The sequence below is a fragment of the Schistocerca piceifrons genome, chromosome 7, assembly GCF_021461385.2.
Source record: "Schistocerca piceifrons isolate TAMUIC-IGC-003096 chromosome 7, iqSchPice1.1, whole genome shotgun sequence".
Lineage (NCBI taxonomy): Eukaryota > Metazoa > Arthropoda > Insecta > Orthoptera > Acrididae > Schistocerca > Schistocerca piceifrons.
Window position 1 is genome coordinate 201,463,495 of NC_060144.1, and position 25,021 is coordinate 201,488,515.

Here is a 25,021-nt window from a genome sequence, read left to right on the forward strand (position 1 = left end):
TGTGATTGTCATTTTATTTGGTCGCAGGTACTGTGCCAGGCCTTCAGCCGTGTATTGATATTGTCTGTTTTATGTTTAGGATATGGCCTTCAGCTGAACTTCATCACAACCTTAAGATTAGGTCTTCAGCTGTGTTTCATTGAAAATTCTTGTTGCTCTGTATTTAGGCCTTCAGCCGCGTTTATTTCAGAATCTGTGGCTTTAATATGTAAATCCTTGTCTGTAAGGTTTCTCTTTAATTATCCTGAATTCTTGAAATCGCCTTCAGCCGTGTTCTGTAAATGTTTATCTTAAGGTTGTCTTTAATTATTCTTGAGTAATTGTTTGGGCCTTCAGCCGACAAGATACTTCAAGTTTTCTTAAGCTGTTTTTCTGTTGTACTGTGTAACAGCTTATCTTTAAAGTCTCTCTTTTATTATGTAAAGAAAACTTTTTCAATTGGCTTTCAGTCGAAGAATTAACTTGAATTTTCCTTAATATGGCCTTTAGGCGCAATTTGTAAATGTCTGGCTTTTAAACAATTTCCTTAGCTGATCTGAAATATTATTTCGGCCTTTAGCTGGGAAGATATTGTAATTTTACTTAAGGCCTTCAGCCGTTACTCTAAATCCTGGTAACTTATTCTGGAGAAGTTACTTGGGCCCTCAGCTATGAATTGATCTTTGTTGTTTTAAAGAGAAAACTGTGCTTTGGTTTGAGGAATAAAGTTGTATGTGTTCTTGTATAACTAACAGTAATTGACCTTGGCCCCTTAACACAACCTGATCCGCTCTGTCCTGCGAAACCAGATTTAAACGTCAGTCTGGCGATTCGACCCGTTGTGCTGCTATTCATGAACAGCATTCCAGGGTGTGTTTTCCAACAAGATAACGCTCACCCAAATACCTTTGTTGTAATCTAACATGTTCTACAGAGTGTCGACATATTGCCTTGGCCTGCTCGATCACCAGATCTGCCTCCAATCGAGCACATATTGGACATCATTGGGCGACAGCTCCAGCGTCATCCACAAACAGCATTAACTGTCCCTGTTTTGACCGACCAAGTGCAACAGGCATGGAACTCAATTCCACAGACTGACATCTGGCAGCTGCACAGTACAATGCAAGCATGTTAGCATGCTTACATTCAGCATTCTGGCGGTTACACAGGTTATTAATGTACCAGCATTTCAGGGTTATTAACGCACCAGCATTTTACATTTGCAAAGGCTTATCTTGTGCTTACATCAAACTGTGATTTTGCAATCTTAAGTACCTCCGGCCAGACGACTTCGTTGGCGTGGTGAACTATGTTTGGAGAGCCGCGAGTAAAATTCACAGAACAACGTTTAATGAATATCATCGCTTTCTTATAACTTATCAAATGCAAGCAATGCACACCAGGAAACTTGTCTACAGGTGGGAGTGCTATGTGTTCCATATTGAATTGACGTCTGGAGTGGCACTCATGGCAATGGTGGGAGCACATCGTGATCTAACAAGGGAACCTCCCCATCGCACCCCCCTCAGATTTAGTTATAAGTTGGCACAGTGGATAGGCCTTGATAAACTGAACACAGATCAATTGAGAAAACAGGAAGTAGTTGTGTGGAACTACGAAAAAAAATAAGCAAAATATACAAACTGAGTAGTCCATGTGCAAGATAATCTACATCAAGGATAATGTAAGCTCATGAGTGCCGTGGTCCCGTGGTAGCGTGAGCGGCTGCTGAACGAGAGGTCCTTGGTTCAAGTCTTCCCACAAGTGAAAATTTTACTTTCTTTATTTTTGCATAGTTATTATCTGTCCGTTCGTTCACTGACGTCTCTGTTCACTATAATAAGTTTAGTGTCTGTGTTTTGCGACCGCATCGCAAAACCGTGCGATTAGTAGACGAAAGGACGTGCCTCTCCAATGGGAACCGAAAACATTTGATCGCAAGGTCATAGGTCAACCGATTCCTCCACAGGAAAACACATCTGATATATTCTATACGACACTGGTGACGACATGTGCGTCACATGACAGGAATATGTTGTCGACCCACCTAACTTGTACACTTGGCGAATGGGTAAAAAGATTCTTCTACCTTGTCCGATTTAGGTTTTCTTGTGGATGTGATAATGACTCCCAAAAAAGTGATGAAAACATAAGTGTTTGTCACATAAACTGAAAATAAAAAATAAATTTTTCACTCGATGGAAGATTTGAACCAAGGACCTTTCATTCCGCAGCTGCTCACGTTACCACGAGACCACGGCGCTCTTGCGGGCCCACTGTCCATGATGTTGCCTATCATCCCATGAACTACTCAGTTTGTATATTTTGCTTATTTTTTCACAGTTCCACACAACTTCTTCCTGTTTTCTCAATTGATCTGTTTTCAGTTTTTCAAGGCCTATCCACTGTGCCAACTTATAACCAAATCTGAGGGGGGTGCAATGGGGAAGTTCCCTTGTAAGTAATATGGTTATAACCAATGTAAGTAATGTTTGCGAATCATGGGTATATGTCTAGATGAGTGAGTCAATATGTAAAGGCTGGCTGACGTGGCACAAACAAAAGAAAAAATAAGGAAAAACACGCTTAACTACATGTTTAGTTCGTCTTACAGCATTGCTCTTGTGAAGCTTAGTTTGCACTGAGTCTCACATCACATCCGTCTGATGAGGCGGTTTCACTGGTCATATTTATTACGGCGCTTCAAAGTTGAGTAACTCCCTTCCCGTTGTCCGAAGAATTTGAAGTGAATTAGGCCTATGAGTGCGAAATGCGACTGGTGATCTGAGGGAAACAAAAATTGGCGGTCTGAAATTGTCATATTTCGAAATGAGTCCATGAACCATCTGTGGAAGTATTTCGAAATTATACTAATTCATAAAAAAGAACTTACTGAATTCCATTCAAGAAGATTATGTCCATGTCTTTATGATCTTTAATAGGCCTAAATGTCTTTCTCACCACTGGTAATTCGGTTGCCATTCTTCTGCATAATTTGAAACTGTCCAAACAACAATATCTTTCGTACTCCCACGCAGTGTATCGTCTGCGAATCTATGTTCGACTCAAGAGCAGCAGGAAGCTTGAAGAAGAGTCATTCGTTGCGCTGTTGCAAAACTTTTTTATACAAACAAAGTAAAATGGCTCTGAGCACTATGGGACTTAACAGCTATGGTCATCAGTCCCCTAGAACTTAGAACTACTTAAACCTAACTAACCTAAGGACAGCACATAACACCCAGCCATCACGAGGCAGAGAAAATCCCTGACCCCGCCGGGAATCGAACCCGGGAACCCGGGCGTGGGAAGCGAGAACGCTACCGCACGACCACGAGATGCGGGCGAAACAAAGTAAAGCTGCATGCCACGCTGCGTTTTACTCTATGGATAAATAATTGAAAAGCGCAGGTTTTGGACTCACATGATTTTTCTCAAACGATTGCATTCAATTGGATATCACTTAAGCGACTTGTATGTCCATAACGAGTTACCGAACTGGGAAAAACGAGCTACAATGTAAGGCGATATTCGATGCACGTTTCATTTTTGTTGAATCCTCCACGTCATTGAGAGGTGAATGCTAGGGTTAAGGGCAGAGTGAAAAAATTGGCCCAGCCAGGATTTGATCCTACAGCCATATGGTTTATAGCCAAACTGTCTACCATTAGACCATAACTCTAGATACAATTTAGTTCACGCTTTCTGAAAACTCGAAGTGCTGCTGCCCTCTCGAGTTTGTTCGCTAAGTGGCAACGGCATCGTTCTCATAACGTACCAGTAATTCATCGTAGTTCAGACAATTTCTACGAAATATTTATAAATTATGCACAAAAACCTACCTCATGAATCCTTCTATCTATTAATGAAAAGCGGATTAAAATCCCTACAGCAGTTCCTGAGATTAGCCTGCACATACAGACGAACGCGAGGAAGTGTCTTCAATTTATATATGCAGGATGGAGAAAAAATGTCGCACTTGGCTTAGGCATGCGATCCCTCATCTCAATTGAAGAAGAAAGTGTATCTAGCATAACCTAGTCCCACCATTAGGTTCACCAGAAATGAGATTTAAAACACGAGGCTCTGGCAACGCTCTGACTGCCTTCAATGTTGCCGAGAACAGGCAGCAAGAACTCTGTGCTGTGCCGGGCCTGTGTCATTAGCTCACTGAGACGAGGCAATACAGTGGGGAACAATATGCAGACCCACCAATGTTCGAGTCGCGTTCGCTAAAACTTGTTGTTTTTCAATTAAAGCATCTAACTGTATCCAATTTATATCTCCACAATGCGGTACTTTGTGTATTTCTTTCTGCTACTGTTATCTTTATTCTAACATTAAGACATAACGTAAACTTCTTATAGACGTAAACGAGCACTTTGTTTCGTTCATGACACAAATAAAGCCAACAGAAAATAATAGTGGATACAGTAATATCGTCTTATCCAACGAAGTACAAAAAATACAGTACGTAGGCTACACCAGATTGCACATTATGCTACGCACAATAATTCCATTTGGCACGTTTGACGTCCAGACTTATTTTCATACAGCTATAGTTCAATTCTTTTTTCTTGGCGGCTCGCGCATGCCCGCCCAGACGCGGGAGATTGCTGCGTTGCCAGTTGCACACGACGCACGCGCCAATAGAAGCAGCGCCATAGTATAGCATAGTTCGCAAGCTTACATTTAGGGGGGAGCGCGCAGTTCATGAAGTAAAGCCACCACCGCCGCATTAACCCTTTCGCTGCTACAAAGACGTGCTCCCTGCATTCCGCGCTGTGCGCGATTTTGTCACTGCACTGCTCGCCTGTGCAGACACATCGTGTTCCGACTGCTTTGACACTCTTATCAATCGATAAGTGTGTCGAATGATAAGTGTGTCAAAGCAGTGGGAACACCATGTGTCTGCACAGGCGAGCAGTGCAGTGATGACAAAATCGCGCACAGCGCGGAATGCGGCGAGCACGTGTCTGCAGCAGCGAAAGGGTTAATGAAGAGACAAAGCACTAGAAATTCCAAAAAATGGCATTCAAACGAATATAATTCGTGAAGTAAGGTACTTCGATATTGTTTTTAAATAATGAAAATATTAAGCACCGCACAAGGTTTGAATTCATAACCTTTCGTATAGCAGCCCAACACCTTAACCGTTACGCTAACGCACCTCAAAAAAAATGGCTCTGAGCACTATGGGACTCAACTGCTGTGGTCATTAGTCCCCTAGAACTTAGAACTAGTTAAACCTAACTAACCTAAGGACATCACAAACATCCATGCCCGAGGCAGGATTCGAACCTGCGACCGTAGCGGTCTTGCGGTTCCAGACTGCAGCGCCTTCAACCGCACGGCCACTAGGGCCGGCAACGCACCTCATCCGACTACATAACGCCATGAGGAGTATAACACGTCACGCAAAATACTGACAAACACTGTTGGTATGACTATGAATTACTCACGCTTCGTCGAAGTACAATAGGAAAAAACAATTACCGCTGTTCTTTATTGCGAAAAAGCGGTTTGTGAGAGTGATACAAACACCTTTCCTTGCTATCGCCTGAATTAGGAGTCTTATTGCTTGTTTGGTTTAATTAATTAATAGAATATGAAGCAATTGGTATAAAGAATGCTTTTTCCAAACTTTCTATAAAAGAATGTCTGCTATCAAGACATTGCTTTTGTTCTATTATTTTATTTATGACTGAATGTTTCTAAAACTGAAGACACTCGTCCATGCTCTGCATTGCAGTCGAGATGTGGCAACGTCGTTCTCTGTTCATTGGCTGACTGTGTTTTGTGACGTCAGATGCGCAGAACGAACCTAAACTCGGCCGCCAACATAAATGACGCGCACTTTAGTAAGTACACGTACGAGCAATGTACGCTTTAGAGAAAACGTTCAAAGCGACCACCTTGCATTTGCCAAAACTTCGGCATTTGCTGGATTGTTCGTCGCGGGACTCTACGCAACTCGCCTGCACCCACCAAAGCCGAAGATTTGTGTCCCCACACAAAAAAATATAGTGAATTAAGGTCCAGAAAACGTGGCTGGAAGAACGTGGCACCACTGCGACCAATCTATTCCCTTGAAACATTTCATTTAAATAGTTACGCACGTTCATTCCAAAGTTGGCGGTGTACCCTCTAGCTGAAACCATAGCTGCTGTCGAACACCAAGTGCAAAGTTTTCTAACGCGCCAGACAAAGTATTGTGGAGAAGCTTGCGATACGTGGGCCCAAAAGCACTGCTCCCACAATTCCGCCCCACAGGTTTATGAAATTCAATGAAATGAATTTCCCTAGCTGCATATAGGCGTTGATATAACTCAACTGGGACAGTTGAAAATGTGTGCCCCGACTGGGACTCGAACCCGGGATCTTCTGCTTACACGGCAGAAACACTATCCATCTGAGCCACCAAGGAGAGAGACGATACTGCGAATGTAGGGATTTATCTCTGGCACGCCTCCCATGAGACCCACATTCGCAACTTATTGTCCCGCACTGTATTCATAGTGATCCTGCCCATTATACTCATTACTCGCGGCTTCACTGCCGATTCCCGTAAGAGTACTCCGGGCACTGCTTCAGAAGAAGATGGTCAAATGGCCGGTGAGCCTTATATATATATGCACATGTCCGAACAGATACCATCTTCATATATATAACCACAGGTTTATGCCAAGGCGTGCCTTACAGCCGAGTTCACTGGTGCCCTGTGGATAGTGTTCCGACCAAGAAGGGCTGCTGTGCAAGTTGAAAATATCTTCGCGAGTTAAACTGAATTCTGCAATCCATATCAGGTAATTTGTAAAATGTTCGTTATCTTCCACTTGGTGCAAAAGCTATTCGCAAAACTATTTTCGTCGAATACGGTCTTTTGCCCGCTGGCGTTGAGTCAATGTGTAATGCTACGGATGCAGTTCTTCATTGTGTAACACTTCGACAGTCAGCCTTTGAGACATCTGGCACTGCCTTGCAATATCACTGGTACTTCGCCGAGGTAATGGAAATGAGCGTTTGGCGTCATTGGCCGGGGGGCCCCTTGCGGGGCAGGTCCGGCCGCCTTGGTGCAGGTCTTATTACATTCGACGCCTCATTGGGCGACCTGCGCCGTATGGGGTTGAAATGATGAAGACAACGCAACACCCAGTCCCTCAGCGGAGAAAATCTCCGACCCAGCCCGGAATCCAACCCGGGCCCGTAAGACCGCAATCCGTCACGCTGACCACTCAGCTATCGGGGCGGACTTCGCCGAGGTGATTGATGAGCTTTCAAGAATGGCGTCCTGTGCTTGTGGAGTACGTCCTTGTACGACTATTGTCCATTACTTGTGGACGAAAATAACCGGTTTGACGTAGGCGTTGTTCCAGCCGACAAACACATTCTTATCCGGATGGCACCTTTGCGGGTACCGTGCGGCATACGCACGAGCAGCGGCAGCAGCTTCGTTATTGGATGCATCCAGCACCAAAGCATACCGAGGTATCCATCGTTTGTACATCCATCGGGAAGCCACTAAAATGAACGTGACAGGACAATATGATTGTGCAAGGCGCAGTTAGTAGATACATGCATGCAGTATAACGGATCCCACTGTAAAGTGATAGGCCATTGTTACGTGACAAAATGATGTCCGGCTTATAAACGACGAGAACTAGAGAATGGACGTCTGCAAAATTGTAAAAGAACATGACGACGAAGAGCTCCCTGGTGGATGTGAGTCTGATGTCCCAGCAGTCGTCTCAGTAAGCTACGACGGCTGGTACGGTAGTGTGGAGTGACACACATTCCTCTGCGTATTCCTAAGCGCTGCATGATGTGACAGTGTTGCCGCTCCTTGTTTTCAGACATGTGTTTTCAGAATGCACCCGGTATGATTATGCTAAATGAACTTTTGTCTTGAATGAATGGATGAGGAATCGCATACCGACCTCAAAGTGGCATTTTTTCCTTGACCCTATATACATTTAACAACGGTAGGAACTGATCAAACGATTTCTGAATGTCGCAACAGTTCCACTGTTAGAAATTTCTGGATGATGGCGTAATGAAAAATGAAATATAGCTACGAAAGTAGTGAAGCTCTTTACCGATGCCGGCCGCGGTGGTCGAGCGGTTCTAGGCGCTTCAGTCCGGAACCGCGCGACTGCTACGGTCGCAGGTTCTAATCCTGCCTCGGGCATGGATGTGTGTGATGTCTTTAGGTTAGTTAGATTGAAGTAGTTCTAAGTTCTAGGGGACTGATGACCTCAGATGTTAAGTCCCATAGTGCTCAGAGCCATTTGAACCATTTTCTTTACCGATACACGGGAAAAGGCTTTGCAGAAGTGGTCTACTTTATAATGTTTATGACTAAGATAATGGAGCATAAGTTACACACGACAATACAATCCTTTATAAGTACAGAGTGATATATGATAATGATTATGACTATATTGAGAGCTAAGACGTGTGTGACGAAACAATTACATTCGTGATGATTACATACGAATGTGTTACCTGAAAATAGAGAAATATTGTTTCGAAACTTTTAAAGAAATTGCTTGACTTGCTTTCAGAATGCTCGTTTGGTACATCTTCGCCAATGTCCCAGTAGTAATAGAGAGCTGAAAATGCCACTTACCTTTCGGCGTGACGAGACCACCTTCTCCAAGACACTGTCTTATTATTATTATTATTATTATTTTATTAGTATTGTTATTACCATTCCAATTCCTTTGCACATGTGTTTCGAAGGTGGCGTCGTCGCAACGCAAAGTATGCTGTCTTTACCGAAGTCTCTATGTTTAAAACAAAGCATTGCTAATAAGTTGAAGCGTATGCAATAAATTTTTAAGCTGGAGATAGTTACAAGAATGACCTGTCCGTACAGCTTAACGCGCAGCGCGCTAGCTTCCAACACAGGGAGGTGAACCAGATGGGGATCGAACCCATACTATGGACTGATTTTTATCGGCCTGGTATATCGGTCAGCCAGAATGTGGTTTTCAGGGAGTTTGCCACACTTGTTTAGGCTAACGCTGGGCTGGTCACCAATCTCCAAATCAGGAAATAAGATACACAAATCGTTAAATTACGATAGAATGCGGAACAGAGTTTATCCGAGTCACAGATAGTTGCCGCGTATCATTTCGTTCTACATCTACATCTACATTTACACTCCGCAAGCCACCCAACGGTGTGTGGCGGAGGGCACTTTACGTGCCACTGTCATTACCCTTTCCTGTTCCAGTCGCGTATGGTTCGCGGGAAGAACGACTGTCTGAAAGCCTCCGTGCGCGCTCTAATCTCTCTAATTTTACATTCGTGATCTCCTCGGGCGGTATAAGTAGGGGGAAGCAATATATTCGATACCTCATCCAGAAACGCACCCTCTCGAAACCTGGCGAGCAAGCTACACCGCGATGCAGAGCGCCTCTCTTGCAGAGTCTGCCACTTGAGTTTATTAAACATCTCCGTAACGCTATCACGGTTACCAAATAACCCTGTAACGAAACGCGCCGCTCTTCTTTGGATCTTCTCTATCTCCTCCGTCAAACCGATCTGGTACGGATCCCACACTGATGAGCAATACTCAAGTATAGGTCGAACGAGTGTTTTGTAAGCCACCTCCTTTGTTGATGGACTACATTTTCTAAGCACTCTCCCAATGAATCTCAACCTGGTACCCGCCTTACCAACAATTAATTTTATATGATCAATCCACTTCAAATCGTTCCGCACGCATACTCCCAGATATTTTACAGAAGTAACTGCTACCAGTGTTTGTTCCGCTATCATATAATCATACAATAAAGGATCCTTCTTTCTATGTATTCTCTCAGGTTAACTGCCGACTGTGGCTACAGCAAGGGCATCCGGCCACAAAGTTAAAATAATTCACTGTATTACTAAAGCAGCAGACCCTGTACGCTGGATAACGCTTGTAAAGACAGAGATAATTACGAGATTGTGAGAAAGCTTATTAATAGCTTACATGATGGTCTTATTTTCACTATTATTTCTGTTATTTCACCACTCTTGCGAACGCTTTCCGGAAATATTGTGGTGGTGACACAAAATGTACGGTATTTGACAAGGCATTATTTTTAAAAGGAACAATGAGTCACAATTTTAACTGGAAGACGACTGTGAGTTTTCGATTGCTTGTTAATGAGGTAACTTACGAACAGCTCTTTCGCACGTGATGTAGGGTAAGTTACGAACATTTAGACGCAGGTACGAAATGATATTTTTAGGGGAAAAACACAGGTAACGTAAATAATAGTAAACAATTAGTACGAAAAATATGGTCTGCATAATTTTTACGATGTTGTAATGATCGCGCTAGACAAATTTCTATTTATTTGCACATGCAAGGAAAAACTGTAAAAATAACTGAAAAGCAGATGTGTATGGCCTTATCCTGCGACAAGTGACTACTCGATAACTAACGATTCCGCACTAAACAGTGCCATAAAACTACCCTTGTCCTTTCTACGTGGGTGGTAAAGTACTGATCACTAACCTTGTCAGTGTCGCTGTTCTCCTGCCGAGGAACGGTATACTGGCATTGCTGCGGAGGCGGCAACTGGTGGCCCGACGTCGAATTCTCTTTGTCGCTCGTCTGCAACTAAGCACAGAGGTGCACGCTAAGTAATACGCTCACGAACATATATTATTTTTTTCCTCATAAAATATTGTTAATTAGTCTTTGGAAATTGAGGAAGTTCTAAAGCTTCTTATTTAACAAATCTTAAGACATTGGTTCGTCTACTGGTTCATATAAGGTTCAATTCATTTCCCTTTTCTTCCGCCTCTGATCTGAAAGATCTTAAGGATAATTTCAAATTCTATGGAGAAAACATGGCGTTCAGCACCAATTATTGAATGATTTAATTAAATAGAAGATGAGAACAATGTTCTCTGACGGGAGCACTTTTTCGTAGCAGACACATTTCATACAAATATCTCCACAGTTACAAAATGAGTATGTTACACTATAGAAGTAAATAAATTATTTCAAAAATACATTTTGTAGTAATACGTAACTTTTTTGCAATTGTACTTATATTCAACCTCCCTTCGATTAATTACAAATAAATAACCTCTGTTATCACTAACCGGATGAACAGCCAGTAAACTTCCACATCTCATATTGACATTTGACATTAAACGACTATATAAGACTATGAATATTCCGCTGTTCGCTGTTCTCCCCCACCGCGCGGTGTGCCGCCAGTTACTCTAGACTTCACTACCATAATGTGGTTATGGTGACGTCATACTTACATTTATCTGAGATAATATAAGATTGGGTTATTGTTATTAAACAGCATGCGTACGAAGAAAGGTGGAAAAAACAGATGAGAGTTTTGTCGACATCGAGGTCAGTGGCGTAGGTGCTCAAACTCGAACTTGACAAGAATGGGTTAGGAAACCAGATTCAGCGTTTCTGAAGAAATCATGCAGTAAATTCGCCCCACGTTGACTCAGAAATACACGGAAAACGCGAGCTAGAGAAATCAAACAGGGATTTGTACCACGTCTCTCACGAATACGAGTCCATTCATTGTCTTAATCAAGGCACGCCTATCTCGGTCCCTACGTTCGACTCTGGCTTAAAAAACGCGGTGATTTCTGTATGTACAAGAACGTCATAAATCAGTGTCAAATATGTAAGTTCAATAATAGCATTTCCCGAGGTATCCACCTAATTACCTAGGATGGAGACTGCTTTTTTTTTATCAAAGTGTCTATAAATTGCATTAGGAATACTGTAGCGCTTATATAACCTAGTTAGGAAATGGTTGCTCGGTGATGAGACTATCATCTGTTTCATTTTCTCTCGGCTCACATAATTATCTTATACAGCTTAAATTCTTCTTAATCCGTGTGGTTTCCAGTAACTCAGATGAAAACAACGGCAACTAATAAGATTCATAATCACGGCTTCGAAATAGAACAACAGCTTACGATGTGTTAACCATAAAGTCTGGCGTATGATGTCCAGTGCACCTTAATCAGTGGACATAACTGTGTAGAAAGGATACGTACCTTAACAGCAGCTGATCATTAGTGTGTGACCTATCCTCTCCCCAAAGTTTGTTGATGAGGTGCTAAAACAACTGGTGTTCATTTAATACAGCAGGCTTGATCGGTGACGTCGAATCTAAATATCTTGGTTTGCTCTGGCAGTCGGATCTCTTTGAGTGGGTAGCGCCTACCAAGAAGATATTCTGCTCTCCCGCAGTGTTAGACGGGTTGCCTAGATCGCGGCACTCCAGCAAGTTTGATGAAACATCTGCCTTGACGATTGTAATACTCCATGAACGTAAAATATTGATTGATGCTAAAGGTGATTTTGCGTGATTGGCATACCGATTCTGGATTGTACGTGCTTCGAACTAAAACTTTTTGATTGCCCCATACAGGAATTTTAGTGTAATTCGTCTTCATAGGTGTAACCTTACGGGCTTTCGGCTGTATTACATTAATATACTTTTACTGGACAGCCCAGTCACCTATTTTTATTGATGACATTTAATTCACACGATCGAGTTGGAAATTATACAATTTCAGCTTCAGACGTGTTTGCGTCAGTCCAGTTCAGCTGAACTATTGAAGTAAATCAAATGATATAGAACACAACGATGCCGAAAAGCGGTTGTTCTAATGTAGGGATAAAGTATTACAGTACCCACACAAGAACTGGTATATTTTATAATTACAGTAGTACTGGTTTTTGATGATATTACGTTTTGGATCACTTTATGTACTTCAGATTTCAGCTGATTTGGAGTGCCACAAGCACATCCGAAGATGAAACTGTACAGTTTCGGTGTCAGTCATGTGAACTAATGCTGTAATAATACCTGATGAGTTGATGGAAGTATACAGTAACGATGCATTTACAATGGTTAGTTTGCGCAGTATCTTCCAATATGGCCAAACAACTCTCAATGTTGAAAAAAAAAGTGACAGACCATCCCTCTGTGACGACACGAGGGTCGCATGAGGAGTGCAGGCCACGGTGATCGAAGACCGGCGCATCAGGATAAAGGCGATAGGGAAAGAAGTTGAAAACAGGTCAGGGATCATTTTTCAACACCTTGCATTACATTTTTAACGTTGACAATTGTTGACACCCATTGGTTCCCCAGCTGCTTACACACATTCAAACAGCCAACCGACCAGAGGCTACAGTAGAAATGTTGCGGCTGTGTCGGGCCAATCCAGATAACTGCTTCAGCTGCCTAACAGCCATGCACGAGTGCTGAACACAGGCGGAAACGAGCAAATTAACATTGAAAACATGAGGATTCACCAATGTCGAAAAGGTGCCGACCCAACCGTCATCGGAAGAGGTTATGGTAAGTCTCTTCGGATTACCATGGCGTGGTAACAAATTCCATCCACAGGTCATGACGGTCCCATTGGTAACGACCGACCGCCGTGTCATCCTCTGATAATGGCGTCATTGCATACAGTATGGAGGATTACGGGGTCATCACACCGCTCTTCCGGTCGTTGTCAGTTTTTGTGACATGGAGTCGTTACATCTGAATACACTAGCTTCTCAGTTGGTCTCACGACGGTGAGTGTAAGTCGTTCATTCTCCTTACGTATTATGCAATGATATCTTTGTCATTATGAGGAAGCCATTGCGTGGCAAACACTTTCATAAAGACGACGTGACTTTCGAGATGGAGCGCTTCCTGAACAACCAGGGTCTCCGCCAAGTCATTCATCATTGGGCAAAATGTGACGCAGAAAAGGATGAATATGTAGAGAGGGAGTAGCACCATACATCGCCACAATATTCTAACAATAGAAAAAGGTCCATTTCAATATTAACGAAATACAATAATCGAGTTCACTGTAAAAATCAGTTTAAGGAATTGGTGATTGTACATTTACGGGGTGTTCAAAAAGTCTCTCCGCAGTGCCATATCATTGTTAGCCGCGGGTGCCGTATGCCGCAGTGAATACACCGAAATGAAACTCAGTGAAGTACAAGTTATTAATTTATTGAATATTCATTTTTGCATACAAATTTTCACAATAAATGTTGAAAGTGTCCCCCCTGTTGTTGAATACACAATTCAATTCGTCTAATCATGTTTCCAGACACAAGCTGTAACATTTCTTCTGTAACAGAAGCAGTGAAAGTTGATATTGCAGTTTTCAATTCATCGATGGATTTTTGACGGTTTTTTATAGACCTTTGCTTTCGCTGCACCCCAGAAGAAAAAGTCAGGCGGTGATAGGTGAGGCGATCGTGGAGGCCAAAGCCCCTGTGAAATTATGCGATCACTAAAATCATCAGCAAGCAGTGACATTGAAACGCGAGCTGTAAGCACGGTTGCACCATCTTGTTAAAATAACCGTTTAGTATTTCACTTAACACAAGTTCTCCTATGAATGGGTACAGAATATCACTGCAGTATCGTTCGGCGTTTATTGTTTCGTTGAAAAATATGGGACCCACAATCCGACGTCTAGAAATTGCAATCCAAACTCCTATTTTCATAGAATGAAGTGGTTCCTTATGAATACACAATGGATTTGCAGTACTCCACATACGAGAATTTTGCGAGTTCTTGTACCCGGATAAATGAAACCACGCCTCATTAGTGAAAAACGTTCATTAAGAATAACCCTTCCATTTTGTTGAACGAAATTTTTGAACCATTGACAATAATGCAGTCTCTTGCCATGATCGGTATTTTTGAGTTCTTGCACGACTGCCACGTTGTATGGGAAAAGTTCTAATTTTTTCCTTACAGCTGTGTGGACCGTTCCGACACTAACATCAGTTTCCTGGGCGAGTTTTCTTACTGACTTGTTCAGACTCATGCACATTTTATCAGAAATATCTGACAAAACGCTAGGACGGCCACTTCTCGGTGCATCTGTCACTGAACCCGTACTTCGAAATTTGTTAATCAGATCTTCACAGTATTGCGATGTGGGAGAGTTGTTTTCAGGAAAATTGAATTAAATGTTTGACGAAATGAAACTGTGTATTTACCGCCAGCTTTGAACACTTCTTCGACTAAAAACACACGTTCTTCAATAGTTAGCATTTTAACAGTGACAGAAACGAAACAAACGAACAATGGGACTAAAGTTAAACGTTCACGTCAACACGTAACGACACACCAACGATACTACTGACGCTGGCTGGGATAAGCGAAACAGTGGAATGTTGGGAGAGTCCACTTGGAGGGAAGTAACGCGGGCAGGCGAACAATCATACGGCACGCGCGGCTAAGAATCGTACGGCACTGCGGAGAGACTTTTTGAACACCCCGTCCATATGAGTTCGTTTACCAATCCATGACGCACACTAAAAATACATTAGCACTTATACCACTAACAGATCTTTTCATTGGCAACCCACCCAGCCGGCACAATAGCTCAGCGTGTTCGATCAGAGGGCTGTCTGCCCTCTGCAATAATTAAAAAAAGAAAAGAAAAACTGATTGAAATAATCAACGACGAACTTAAAGGGGCGTCATGTGGTGTTCGGTCAGACCAAAAGAGGAGAACGAAGACGAACAGAATGGAAAGAAAGGGTAGCTTTGCGAGTTAATGTGCCGCTTGCGGGACGAGGAAGCGCGACGGCCCCGGATCGAATCCCCCCGGCGGGTTAACGACGAGGGTCAGTGAACTGCTCAACCTCGATGTGGTTTTTAGGCGTTTTTTTCTTTTATCTTTTTATAGTTCTTTCTTCTTCAAACTACATGATACATATTAACCCACCACCTAATACATTAGTGGGTCCTAATACATATACTTATTTACAATACTGCCGCTCATCTTAATTAGTTTTAGGCAATTTCCCACATCCCACTAGGTGAATATCGCCTCATTTACACGATTCGGACACAGTTGACGTACACATACTGCCGGGGCGTAACGGCGTGGCGACAAGAAGGGCACCCGGCCACCCCTTAAATTAATCCGTTACTAAACATGACGACCCTGCGGCGATGCGGGACAAAGATACGGGAAAAAGAAGATATTTTCATGGTCATAGAACAGCGTCATGCTTAACTTACAAGCGCTCTAAAAAAATGAAGAAATAAAACCATCAAATAATATTTCCTAGCGGAGCTTTAATCTGTACAATAAATTAGTCAAGGTCAGCGGTTTATATACCAAGAGGAACACAGTCTGTTTGAAATCTTTGTCACTATGAGCATCTTTGGATGTCTATTCACAGTAGACGACAGAGTGAGTCGGTTGCGCAGAGAGAGAGAAAGTGTTGGGTCAATGATGAGTTGATGGGCTGAACAGAGAATGAATTTCATTTGAGATAGTCCCTGCTATGACTGATGATAAATAATGATTTTATGGTGATTAAATAGAAAGAGGACGCATTTGGAAAAAAGGTAACACGAATACAGTTCTTATTTGCTGCAAGTGCTAGCCTAGTAATTATTGTAATGTAAAGATTCCACTTTGGCCAGAATATTTACATTTTAGTATCTAGAGCGAATTAACAGTCATGTGTTCAGAACGTTAATTACATGTCAACCGACACTAAGTTAAAAGTACGCTATAGGAAAAGCCAAGAGAAATGTTGTAAATTAAATACAGTCTGTCTGAATCAGTTTTCATTGTATATGACAATGCCAGGGAAAGACTACAGTTCCATGTCGATCTGATTCATTTCTCTGTAGTTAAAGAATTCCGAATACCACTTCAATCCAATATGCACTGTTTACTCTTTCACAAAACATTTCATTAATATTATCATCACAGTTTCATTGCAAATCGCAGCATCACTTCACTGCTACGTCTTGCAATACTGCGTGGACAGCTAGCTGCATTTTTGGAAAGGAAACAAAATTCCTGTTTGGCAAAGCAGTCTAAAGTAAATGAGAAGGCAATTAGCCTCGCAGCGATTTATTTTAGAATCATGGAGTCAACATTTCACGTTAAACAGTTAAGCATACAGAGCAGAGCTGAGTTACCCGTCGACGGTAAATATCAATCGTAGGAGCTAACCGAACTTTGTGATGTAAAGTGTATTGATTTGTAAAATTTTCACCTGATTCAATACGTTCGTTTCTCTAACAGGGTTTCAGTTTTCAATATGCGACAGGTAGCCAGTGTGTCGTGATTGTTTGATGTGAAACCCACTCTGTGTGCTGTCGATAGCCATTCTTTTCACTCAGTTTCATTCACAGATAGTCACATTAACTTTAAGAATACCACATACATCGCGAGTCCTGTTCAAAAGTAGAGTAGCAGAGGTTATTCTAGATCAGAATACGTGGGCGACTCTGTAATCGGAATTGAGTACACTTGGTTTCATACTGCTAGTAAGACATCGTGAAACTCTATTCTCGTAGAAACGTTAAAGTAAGAGTTCCTACCACTGCTGAAGTGTACAGACAATACAGTGATAATACAAGAAGCATTCGTAAGTAAGTGGTTTCGTCACACATAATTTACAGCTCATAATTTTCAAGGAAATAAAATAACTCAGTAATACTATTTCTCGTGAATAAAACAGTTTTGGTTGGGAAAATATTACTTAAATGACGCGTTTCGCCGTTGTAGAGCATCGTCACATTATTATGGACTGAAAGACGTTCGTAGAACTGCTTTTCTGTGGAATAAGAATATGCCAAGATCGAACTGACTGGGGCATGTGCCTCCGATACAGTCATGACGGCAGGTGCAGTGGTTAAGCGATAGGTCCGCACTTACAGAATTGCACGTATCATGTTTCACTAAACCTAGTACAATGAAAACTACCTATTGCAGTAGATGTCGAGCGTATGTACACCTGAGCTAGATAGTTGAGGACCTGCAGTTAGCTTGTCTACGTGCTAGACACTGAATCTGCACCTGCAGTTATGGTCTGGGGTGCAGGAGCACCATCGCGGTTATCACCTGTTGCAGTCGTTGTTCTTTTATACTTTCCATACGTGACTCAGTTCCTTCCGCAGGTTTTTAGCGTCTATGGATACGTGGATATTGTTCATGTTGTCCAAGAATACTGCTCGTTAGTCTGGGATCCGTACCAGGATCGATATAGGAAACAAAGGCGATCGAAGTAACAGCAGCACGTTTCATTACAGGTTCATCCGGTAAGCGCGAAAGCATCTCTGAGATGCTCAGCGGAATCCAGTAGCAGACGCTGAGGGAAGCATTCTGCATGGCCGGTTTCTTCCACTGTTAAAACACTGAGAACGTATGTTCCTAGAAGGCTCAACCAATGTATCGCTTCAGCCTACGTATATCTCTCGAAGAGACCACGAAGATCAAATTAGACAGATTCGAACCCGCGCGGAGGCTTACCAGCAATCGTTTTTCACGTGAGCCATACGCCACCGGAACAGGAAATTTGGGAAAGTGAGAGTGTTACACAAAGTACCCACCGCCGCACATCGTCAGGTGGCTTGTGGATATACTCCAGAAAGGAGAGCGACTGCACTGCGAGAGGATCGTGGGAGTATTCGACTGGATCTTCGACCGGATCTGATGAACAGATGGATGACAACAGTTGAAATTCGGGCAGAGGTTGCGGGCGGAGTATCACCACGAACAGCCTGGAACAAACTACGGGAAGTTGGGTTGAGATTGGAAGCAGCCACGCGTCGAATATCCCAGAAATGAACTGAGGAATGTGTCAATTAGGGTCTAAAAATACAAGCGGTTGAGAAGTTGTGTGCTGACGAATAGATAACATAAAATCACACCATAAGGAACCAGTAAAAACTTCACCTTCCTAAGTATAAGTGTAGAGCACGAGGTAACCACCAACAAAAAAAGAAAAGAAACATAGTCAATAACAAAAAATATGTTGCATACCTAAAAATTAGTGTGTTCCAAAGTGAGATTCGAAGAGTTGCGGTGACACCCAAGGTCTACGAGCTAATCCAATACTCACAGTAAGGGGATTTACAAAGCCAAAGAAATCAATGCGTTACATTAAAAGTAAAAAAATACATGCATACTAACAATAGTAGGCACAAAATTACAAGTGAAGAAAAGTGTAGATTGCCGGAAACATAATTGTCAAACAAATAAAAGTCTGAATTAATACAGAGGCATACAAATGTAGGTGAACAATAATAACAAATACAAGCCAAAGAGCCGGCCAGGGTAGCCGAGCGGTTCTAGGCGCTACAGTCTGGAACCGCGAGACCGCTACGGTCGCAGGTTCGAATCCTGCCTCGGGCATGGATGTGTGTGATGTCCTTAGGTTAGTTAGGTTTAAGTAGTTCTAAGTTCTAGGGGACTGATGACCTCAGAAGTTAAGTCCCATAGTGCTCAGAGCCATTTGCACCATTTGAACCATACAAGCCAAAGAAAACAGCAAAGTCCACAACGGATCAACAGAGTGATATACTGTCGTCGGCTCTTTGTATGCTCCATCCGCGAGAGGAAAGAAAGTGAAACTTAATACATGGCCCAGTTAAATATATATGCTATGCCAGTAATGCGCGGCAAACAGATGTAGGAGTAGACGCAGCGAAAAGGGCCGAGCAGCAAGAGACCTACTTCACAGCAGTCGGGGATGCGTGTCCACGGCGACGTAGAGACGTCGTCGTCGACGTCAGGACGCTGAGGGTGCAGGCACTCGCCGGCGGCGTGGAGCTGCAGCTGCAGCTGCAACTGCCGGATGTAATCGATGGCGCGTCGCAGCGTCTTCACCTTGCTGACGCGGCGCCCGCTGTAAAACCAGGCACCACTGAGTATGGCCCACAGTGCGTATAGTATTATTATTTATTTATTTGCTGAACTATCTTTATCACTCGCTGTATAGATATGACGCATCATAAATTATACAATTAACAATTATAATCACAACACAAAATGCTATACAATGGTCGCAGTCAATCCAATTAGTGTAAACAATGTTGTATAATAATACAATAAGAATCGAAGTTCTGTCAGTCTTTTCTGATGCCTATTACTACTTAATCTAAAAGATATAGTGGTCAAAATAAATGTTGCATATGCGGAATCCTTAATACTGAACGTTTTGGTCCATAAATACGTTTGTTTGTAGTATTATTCTAGTGTAAACAGTTCTTACTTGTACCGTGAGGGGACGGCAGGCTCAGTCTGCGGCAACCGCGACACCTGTAAACATCGCAGTACTTGTTCTGTGTCCTTACGAGAGAAGTGTTGCTTCAGGAGGGTTAAAGCAACAGTAGCGTATGATAAGAGGCTCTGTATACGAGGTGTGGCTAGAAAAAACCGGACTAGTACTGGTGAAACAATAAAACGAATGCAATAAGGCTGAAAGTCGCGTGGCCTGTCACGTGACTCTCGCTCCGCCTACTGCTCGACTTTCATCTGCCTCCTGCACTCAGTCTGCCCGTGGCGTCTGTTTTAAGTAGTTGACGTTTTGTCTGTGCGTCGGAAAATGTTGAGTGTACAGAAAGAACAGCGTGTTAACATCAAATTTTGTTTCAAACTAGGAAAATCTGCAAGTGAAACGTTTGTAATGTTACAATAAGTGTACGGCGATGATCGTTTATCGCGAACACAAGTGTTTGAGTGGTTTAAACGATTTAAAGATGGCCGCGAAGACACCAGTGATGACACTCACACTGGCAGACCATTGTCAGCAAAAACTGATGCAAACATTGAAAAAATCGGTAAACTTGTTCGACAAGATCGCCGTTTAACAATCAGAGCAGTGTCTGAGTTAACAGGAATTGACAAGGAAAGTGTTAGGCAGATTCTTCATGAAAGTTTCAACATGAACAAAGTGTGTTCAAAAATGGTTCCAAAGTGTCTCACAATTGAACAGAAGGAACGCCGAAGAATGATTTGTTCTGACATCCTGGAAAACATTGAAAGTGATCCCACCTTCTTACAAAATGTTATTACTTGCGATGAATCGTGGTTTTTTACTTACGATCCCGAAACTAAACGCCAATCGATGCATTGGAAAACTCCTGGTTCTCCACGACAAAAAAAAAGCACGAATGTCAAAATCGAAATTCAAGGCAATGATGATTGTTTTTTTTTGACATCAAAGGGATTGTGCACATTGATTGGGTACCAGAGGGACAAACAGTGAATCAGCATTACTACATTAGCGTCCTGGATACCCTACGTGAGCGAGTACGGAGAAAACGGAACGATTTGTGGAGATAAAAGTCATGGATCCTTCACCAAGACAATGCCCCAGCTCACAGTGCGTTGTCAGTGAAGACGTTTTTGGCAAAACACAACATTCCCATCTTAGATCATCCACCCTACTCACCTGATTTGGCCCCCTGTGACTTTTTTCTTTTCCCTAAAGTCAAGTCAGCTTTGAAAGGAACTAGATTTGAGACTGTTGAAGCAGTAAAAGAAAAAGCGACGGAAGTAATGTATGGACTTACCGAAAATGATCTGCAGCATTGCTATGAACAGTGGAAAATTCGTATGGAGCGGTGTGGAGACCGAGGAGGAGAGTACATTGAAGGAGATAACATGAAATTGTAAATAATTGTAAATAAATGTTTTTTCCAGCATCAGTCCGGTTTATTTCTAGCCGCACCTCGTACTCACTCTCATTGAGCAGGGAGTGAGACAGGTGTATGTCGCACTCTACGTCGTTATTTGTGCGGCGGTGGCTTGACCGTCTACTGTATTAGTATGTCCACATAAACACAAATGAGGTGCAAGAGCGCCAATCATGTCGCTGGAAGTATGAAACTATCACTTAGGCGTCTTGGCAGTTTCGTATTTCCTGCAGCAAATGCTCTGCTTTCGTGCCATGTGACTTTCATACTTTTCAATTGGCTGAGGACAGCCATAGCTGAAGACAGAAAACCACCACGAACGGAACTGGAAGTGGGAGCAAACGGCAGAAACAACGGATATGCTGCTGGGATTCCCACATTCCGTTAGTATGGGTAATATACCCATCCTGCTAATTTCCATGCACACAAAGGGAATCATTGAGGATAATAAACACAGTGACTATAGACTCACAAATAACGCAAAAATAATTCGAATAAATAACAAAATATAACAAAAAAAATTTTGTCTTTCAAGGTGTTTCGAACCGTTACTATAAATTCACCATGCTTCCTGGTCCTTCCCGTTCATCATTACACTATCAGTGATATGTCAAACAGATTGCTTGCAATTACACCTACATCAAATTTATGTATATGTCTAATAACTGTCACTCTATGCCTTTTTTTTTATTCAAAATGTTGTAAGCTTACTTATGTTTCTTAATATGATTACTGTACATGAACAAAGAAGCGTATATTATCAAAAAGTGTAATTTAACTGAATGATTTTCACATATTTATTATTTTCAATGTGAATAGTATGCGTTGTTTTATTGTTTGGTTAGTGTTTATAAAGCAGATGTTACGCCATTTCGGAATATGACAGTCAGCTAGAATCAAAGCTTTATTTTCGGGTATCTTAAGCTTCATGCTATTGCTTGTCGAAAAGATTTCGACACTCTTGAAAGTGTTTCATGAAGTGGTATGTTAAATGTGTTTCAGTACCTGTGCCGAGCCCGAATCTCGTCCGACACAGAGGGGAATGAAACATCACTGTTTCGATACAATTAGTCCGTTCCAATCACAGGTGGAATGAAACAGCCTTATTTTGAAACAACGATACAGTTTCTGCATCTGTCTCGAGATCGAATCTGGTCCAGTTATCCGAGACAGGGGCGGAATGAAACACCACTGTTTCGAAACAGTGAACCGTAGCCGTTCCGAAACACTGAAACAGTTCCACGCATCGATACACTGTATCGAAACATAGAAACAGTGGCCAAGTCTAGTGAACAGCGCGTAGCGTTGCGCAGTTGGAGGTGAGCCGCCAGCAGTGGTAGATGTGGAGAGAGAGATGGCAGAATTTTGAGAGCGGACGATCTGGACGTGTGTCCATCAGAAAGAGTAAATTTGTAATGTTGGATATCATGAACTGATATATACATGATGACTTTTGAATCATTATTAAGGTAAATACATTGTTTGTTCTCTATCAAAATCTTTCATTTGCTAACTACGCCTATCAGTAGTTAGAATCCTTTATTTAGCTGGCAATATTGGCGCTCGCTGTATTACAGTAGTTCGAGTAACGCAGATTTTTGTGAGGTAAGTGATTCATGAAAGGTATAGGTTATTGTTAGTCAGGGCCATACTTTTGTAGGGATTATTGAAAGTCAGACTGCGTTGCGCTGAAAATATTGTGTGTCAGTTTGGTGTTGATCAGAATAAGTAAAGAGAGAAGTGTGTGAGTATGTTCAGTTCTGCTCAGCTGTTTGAAAATCAAATAATGTAAGAGGTTTTACAGCACGGTAAATAATAAATTTTTCTAAGGGGATGTTTCATAAAGTGTACGTGGAAGAAAAACAGCAGGTGTGCGGCACCAATATCTGCGTATAAAAGCAAGCAGAAACCTTCAACACAATGCTATACGTCTACGGCGGCACTTCTAAAGAGCTGCAAGAGTCAACATAAACGATGAGAAATAGGCTCCATGAGCAGGGATTGCGTTCCAGAAGATCTCACAAGATTCCTCCTCCAAATCGAGTTTTGAGCGGGTATCGTCTAGCATTCCACTTTTTGTGGAAGAGGCCGCAATGGGATACAAGGATCTTTTCTAATGAGACGCGCATCAGTCTCCACCCTGGAAATACTGATATTCGTACATGGAGGCAACGAGGACGACGTCTGCATCCTGACTGTATAGTAGACGGCCATCCTTATCAAGGCGGTTCAGTCATGTTTTGGATAGGAATTACTTACGGCCGCGGACAACCCTTGTGCCATTACATGGGAGGATGACGTGTGAAATATCGGGATGATATCCTTGCATGCATTGTGACTCCATTTGGTCAACGTATTGGAGTGCGGTTTCACCCTGATGGATGACAATATACGCCTCCGTCGTCATAGTCTTGTGAAGACCCTCCTAGTGGAGCACAGAATCAGTTGCCGGCCGAAGTGGCCGTGCGGTTAAAGGCGCTGCAGTCTGGAACCGCAAGACCGCTACGGTCGCAGGTTCGAATCCTGCCTCGGGCATGGATGTTTGTGATGTCCTTAGGTTAGTTAGGTTTAACTAGTTCTAAGTTCTAGGGGACTGATGACCTCAGCAGTTGAGTCCCATAGTGCTCAGAGCCATTTTTTGAACAGAATCAGTTGAATGGAATGGCATCCATATTCTGCAGCTATAACCTTATTGAGAATGCATGGCCCATGCTAAAACGAGCGGTTTGTAATCGTCCTGACCCACCAGAGTCCTTATAGGACGCAACAGAGGCCGCTGTGGAGGAATCGGACAATGTTCCTCAGGCTTATCTGGGATATTTGGTAAGCCTTAACACATTAAGTCCATACAAGATGTACGTCACGTATGTTACTACACAACATAAATATCCATTGCGCCTGTTTTCAGTAGATTGTAGCACCCAAAAACGAACTCAGTGTGCACGTCTAAATTTTTTGACATCATTACTTGTCGAGCTCAGAGCCAAATAGGCCAACTCAGAACGGGCGAGTCAACGCGGTATATCGTCAATATATCAATATATGACATGGCGTGGCGCATCTGGGCAGCTCCCTGGTCATTCCGTGAGCATCTGCTGTAGTCTTGGTCGTCCCAAGACCGGAGACCAAGGCCTGTCCTTCACGAAAACTGTCCTCCTGAAACGTGCAGTCGGCTTCACTCACCTAAGCACACGACGAGCTGTCCACAAGAGCAATGAGGTATCGAGCCGCCCTGTATTGCGATGCGCCCAGTAACAGAAACGCCTACTCACTTCCCACGCTGCAGCCCGCATGCCCTAGTGTCACCCGCTGCTCATTCACCTGCGGTACCCGCTGAACAGCGCTGCTCGGCACTACGGAACAACTACATTCATTTGTGTATTCATCCTGACAGTGTCATTCTAGACATCGCTGTGTTATTGATGTCTCTGGATGTAGCAACGGATCACTCCCACACCACAGCTCGACTCCCTAACCCATAGCAACCTTGGCCAACGTCGGCTCCTACAATATTCCGTCAGAAAAATCATTATGACAATCTTAGTAGCAGTTTCATATTGGGATTC

General features: G+C 42.6%; 1 long non-coding RNA gene across 1 annotated transcript in view; it reads right to left on the reverse strand.

Moving 5' to 3' along the window:
- LOC124805120 overlaps positions 1–25,021 on the reverse strand; it is a 39,662-nt gene that overhangs the window by 7,799 nt on the left and 6,842 nt on the right. Inside the window, exons 2-3 of the long non-coding RNA XR_007017398.1 lie at positions 19,492–19,663; positions 10,493–10,597 (exon numbers count right to left, since the gene is read on the reverse strand). This is a non-coding gene — a long non-coding RNA (uncharacterized LOC124805120). The remainder of the gene's footprint in view (positions 1–10,492; positions 10,598–19,491; positions 19,664–25,021) is intronic.